Source organism: Toxorhynchites rutilus, chromosome 3 (assembly GCF_029784135.1).
Source record: "Toxorhynchites rutilus septentrionalis strain SRP chromosome 3, ASM2978413v1, whole genome shotgun sequence".
NCBI classification, from domain to species: Eukaryota; Metazoa; Arthropoda; class Insecta; order Diptera; family Culicidae; genus Toxorhynchites; species Toxorhynchites rutilus.
Window position 1 is genome coordinate 182,973,841 of NC_073746.1, and position 6,000 is coordinate 182,979,840.

A 6,000-nucleotide genomic window follows, 5' to 3' on the forward strand; every position below is an offset into this window, starting at 1 on the left:
GACAGAACTAAAGAATTGAAGAATTAAAGTATCAAACATTTATGAATTCAAGAATTTAAAATTGAACAATTATAGACTGTCAATAATGCGTGTTTGAGAAATATGAATAAAAATAAAACATATCTATCGCCACTGCACGCTCGGCCCATCTATGTTATAATTTTTTGGTTGATTCATTCACGCCGATTATCTACGCCCTCCACTCGGCAACATTTATAGGTTCTCTTACGCTCTCGTCCACTTCCTCTGTCTAGACTCTCTCGTGGATTGAGTTTCTGTGCATACCCACACACCAACACTGCACAGTCGCTTTGTACACACGAATTATCCGAAAGACACAACCACTACCTCCACCGACGCTTCTGTTTCTACACATTCTTCCAGATGCAATGCTCCACACCACTCCATAACATCAACAGAAATACACCACACAATGTGAAATCGAAAAGGCAATACGAGACCCATGCGTGCAACACTGCTGCGTAAAAATCACACACGCTTCCCGAAATCACACATGCGATACAAAACGACATCAATGCTGAGCAAAAAAATTAATTGAAATTCTTTTTAAATTCTGTTTGCGAAAACAAAATCCAAACACTTTGGCATCTCAAGCGGATTTTTGCACACACACATTCGACGAAAAATTTATTATAACATGTCGCGACACGAAAACGAAAGTATATGCCGTACGAATAAATGAACTGCACTAAACATGCGAATAACAATTTCTTCACCGAATAACTTCACTTATTCTAACTATTTATATGCGACTACTATAACAGTAACAGCACTATTTCTCATGAAATTATCATTCTTTCTACCTCATTAAACCGTACAAAAAAAAAAGAATTAAACACGGAGCGAAACAAAAAAAACGTCCGCACCCGACGGCTGTTCGATCGCCACTCAATACTCCAGTGACTGTGATCAGCCCATAAATTGGTTTCACAACATCATAGTGAGCACTCCATCGAGTTTGCGAAAATCTTTTAACAATACACATGTGTGGCTCAGAAACATTTCTCAACGATCAGTTAAACTGCGAAAAACGAGTAAACAGATTAAACTGTTCAAAAAATGTAACACACTGTAGATTCTTAGCGAAATCATGTTGCCCTCATGAGCCCAAATAGTTTTTTATAAACCCTAAGGATACACTCCAACTTTTTTCTTTTGGAATTGTCTTCAGATCTGTTCAAATATATACATAATAATATTCTTTCGCTTGTGGTCTCTTTTTGACGTTCGACACTCAAATCATCCAAATGAGCTTATTCAATCCTCCGTACATCCGAAATATCTCTTCCGTGATATGAAAAATCATCACGGGAACACCTAGTAAACTGCCCAAATGTGTGCGAAATCATATTTCACCCCTTGGGTGCATTCACAAGCAAACGATTTTGCATGTTCGTTCATCACGGCAGCAAAAGAGAAAGAGACAGAGATTGGCCAGACGACGCATCATGCATCATGCTTCAACCGCAGATCAATCGAGACTGAAATGAAATTTCAAGAAGCTTTTGCTATTTCCTCCGGTGTGCCACAGGGAAGTATATTGGGACCTCTTCCCTTTGTTCTGTTTGTGAATGGCCTACGATTGCGATCAAAATTGCTGCTGTTTGCGGATGATCTGAAGATATACCGGACCATCACTTCAGCTCTCGACTGTTGCGCCCTCCAAGCCGATAACAATGAACTGCTGCGCTGGTGTTCTAATAATGGTATGGAAATAAATATTGCGAAGACGAAAAAAATCTCCTTAACACTTAGACAGTCGTTCATTCGCTTCGACTATAGTACAAACTCGGTCTCCCTTGAGCGTGTAAACTCTATTCGTGATCTTGGTGTGATAATTGATAGCAAGCTGCAGTTCAACGAGCACATAGCACGAACCACGGCCAAAGCGTTTTCAGTTCTTGGATTTTTAAAACGTAGTACGCAGTTCTTCACCGATGTTTATGTTCTAAAGGCCTTGTACTGTTCGCTTGTGCGAAGCATACTCGAATATGCTGTCCCGGTGTGGGCTCCGTACCATGCAGTACAGTGTATGAACATTGAAAGAGTCCAAAAATGTTTCCTGCGCTACGCTCTACGCCAGCTACCGTGGAGGGACGGTTCCAGACTTCCGGAGTATACCGATTGTTGTAAACTAATCGACCTTGAAACACTTGCATCCAGACGAACTAAACTGCGACGACTGTTCGTGTTTGACCTGCTGACAACTAACATAGACTGCCCGTCTCTTCTTCAAAATGTCAACATTACTGTACCTCAAAGTCGACTACATAAACAGTTTTTTCTTTCGCTCCCTACGAGTAGAACGACGTATGGATACTACAATCCTTTTTATGCATGTTTGAGAGATTTTAATAATGTTAACGCAGTGTTCGAATTCAATATAAATAAAGCTGTTTTAAAACTTAGACTTAAGAATATAGGTTAAGATGTGGTGCGAAAAAATTCGAAGACAAAATAAATAAATAAAGCAGCTTACTTGAACTATTTATAATGATTTAAATAGTTTGCTTCCGAAGCTGTCTTAAACTATTCGAACAAGTTTTTATGGCCAATACGTAAAAAACATCTCTCGCAGATCTTATATCTTTCGAATAATGTTATTTCATACCACTTCGTTCATCCGGTAGAGAGATATTAACGCTCAAAACCTTGTACTTCGAACGTAACTCCCTCGTTTTCGAGACTTTGAATTTACACCTGTACACCTGTACAGAAATGAAAGATGTACAATGATGAAATTACGATCATAAAAAAATAAGAAAGATTCTATAATATGGACTTTTGCATAGTTACTTGTGTTGTTAGATAATACTATAAGCAATAACCGGCTACCTTCATTTAAAATCATGATTTTTTTTACTTGTTTACTTGTATACTTGTCATGATCACCCCCTTCCGCCCCCTCCCCCCCTACACTACGCCACTGCTTATGCCTAATTGGCTACTGTGTAATCTACCATAGGCATAGATACGATAAGTGTTCCCGTGGTCGAGTGATTAGCGTCATACACATATCACACCGTGGGTTCGGGTTCGATTCCCATTCTGGCTGGGGTATTTTTCCTCAAAAAATTTTTTTCCGACTTGCACTGCGGTCACGCGTATACTTTAGCTTGCTACTTGGAACACTTCCAAGCGGTATTATTTGGCATGTTCAGTTATTTGTTTTGAAGAAGCTTTAAACTTTGCAGTTCATTCGCCTCTATTATTTGGCATAGAAATCTCAACTAAGTACCAATAAAAATGACGCAAATAATAATATATTGGGACGGTGAAATTCCACTAGGAACGTTAGTGTGAATAAAGAAGAAGAAGGTAGATACGGTAAACATGTAACATGTACACGATTAAATCCGGCTCTGTTACAGCTACAGCTAAGCTAATGAGCCTAAATGAATAAACAAATGGAATAAAAAAAATGTAGAAGCTATTTCACGCAAACGTGATATGTTTTCAAGTTTGGTATTCTCGGAGATTTACGTAGTCCTACGTCAAAAAAGAAAAGATTTAGAATTGAATTTGAACTGAACATGAACCCGTCAAAGATGAATCTTCCAAAAAATTCGAATGCTGATATCCAGCAATGCATTCATATTTGAGCTGAACATTTCTTCGCCATGGAATCCCAGATCATCCACGCTCCGATTATATTCCGCCGATATTTTCGGCAGAATATGGGAAAGTTAGATCTGATAAAATGTTCTTTACTGACGGTTCATGCATAAACGGGTCCACTGGCTTCGGCATCTTCAATGAAAATTCCAGTGCCTCTTTCAAACTCAAAGATCCTTGTTCCGTGTATGTCGCTGAAATGGGTGCGATATACTATGCTCTAGGGATCATTGAAACACTGCCCATCGACCATTATTTTATTTTTTCAGACAGTCTTAGCTCAATAGAGGCAATCCGCTCAATGAAAGTTGATAAACGCTCATCTTATTTCCTAACAAGAATAAGACATCTATTGAGTGTTTTGGTCGAAAAATTATTCAAGATTACCTTAGCATGGGTTCCATCTCATTGCTCGATTCCGGGGAATGAGAAAGCGGACTCGCTAGCTAAGGTGGGCGCTTCAGAAGGCACACTTTTTGAAAGGCAAATTGCTTATAACGAATTTTTTCACATTCCTCCTCAGGACACACTCGTTAGTTGGCAGCGCATGTGGAGTGAAGATGAGTTCGGTCGTTGGTTACACACGATTATCCCTAAGGTTTCGACGAAAGCTTGGTTTAAGGGGGTATTCTAGTCTAGAAATCTGAAAAAATCGAATTTTTTTTTTTACCATATTTCTGTAGTTTAGGCATTCAAGAATATACTCTAGAAAGGACTTATCGAAAATCCTATTATTTACCTAGTTAGAGCCATCTTAGTGATGTGGTATCTAACCTGTTACGGCCATCACAATGAACTTCAAACGCGTTTCTCTTGGAACTAGTTTTTTTTCTAACTGGCGTACACGATATCTCAAGTTCTACTGAACCGATTTATGTCAAATTTATATGAAAATAATCTGCATACATCTCTCTATCGCATGAACCAATAAAAAATTATTTTTTTAATTTTACTATTTTTAAAAAATCGGTAAACGCAAAAAAAAACGTTTTAAACAGCATTTTTGTTTTCAAACGGCCGCCATTTTGTTAAAACCCATGTTTTTGACTTGTCCGAGGTTCATGCCATAGCGACATCTTTACTGATTCAGAATCTGTTCGATTTTTTTGTTTCAGATAACCAGAAGGACTGGAATCGTGTACGCCATGGCACAACTTTTTTTTGAACACCCTCACTTCACCAGCATGTAACTATTCTAATTATCAATATTTTTTTTCCGTCCTATTTTTGTTTTATTGTTGAAAGATAGATAAACGAATAATGATATAATGGATAGTAAAAATATTCTTTGTTTTATTTTTACGGAGTTCGAAAAAACGTCCGAAATTCGTGTCTCTACACTAGAATACCCCCTTAAGGTATTGAATGTAGGTCGTGATTTCATTCGCGTGATATCTCGGCTTATGTCCAATCACTACAACCTAAACGCGCATCTCTGTCGCATTGGGCTCGCAGCAAACAATCTTTGTGATTGTGGCGATGGCTACCACGACATCGAGCATATTGTCTGGTCGTGTATCCGGTTCCATGCTGCTCGCTCTCAGCTCTCTAGAGCACTGAGAGCAAAAGGCAGACAATCGGATATCCCCGTCCGGGATATCTTAGGTAGCCGTGATCCTGATCTTCTGCTTCATCTATACCTGTTCCTCAGAAACGCCGATGTCAACGTTTAATGATGTTTCCTTCGTTGTGTCCCTGTTTCATATCCCTCCTATCCGATCTATAAACTTTTACTTAGTCGCGGCAATACATACACACACTCTTTACAGATACACGGGCCAAAGGTTGTGCAGTCCACTGATCATTCAACAAGAGCCAAAGGTTGTACCGCTCATGACAACTCTACACGAGCTGATGTTTGCGCCGGCTAGTGACCATTCTATCATGGATTCCTCGAGTCGAGAAGACGCACCATGCTAGATATGGGGTACAGACTAGGGGGGCGTTGCTGATTAATGGTCAGCTGCATCCCAATAGGAAGTATCCCTTGTCGGGCACAGGTACAGAGCATTGGAGACAGCAACATAACAATTACGAAAACACTTGTAATACTAACCTCGAGCCAACCGCGAGTAATCGGTTACATATTACTAACATAGTTATAAGACAAACATTGTCGAAATATTGAACTCCCGGCCCCGTCAGGTTGACGCCATATGAGCCTTAATAAAAATATATATTTTGGATAAAAAAAAAAAAATTCTTCGTATATGAGTAACTTCCTGAGCATTCGGGGCACTGTTGGAGTTTCATTTGCCATTAATTTTAGCACCTGATGAGATTGAAGAAGCAAGAGAGAAAGAGAGCGGAAGAGAGAGAAAAAATCACATCATTTCCAAAGTGCTTCCACGCTGGTAACCCGCG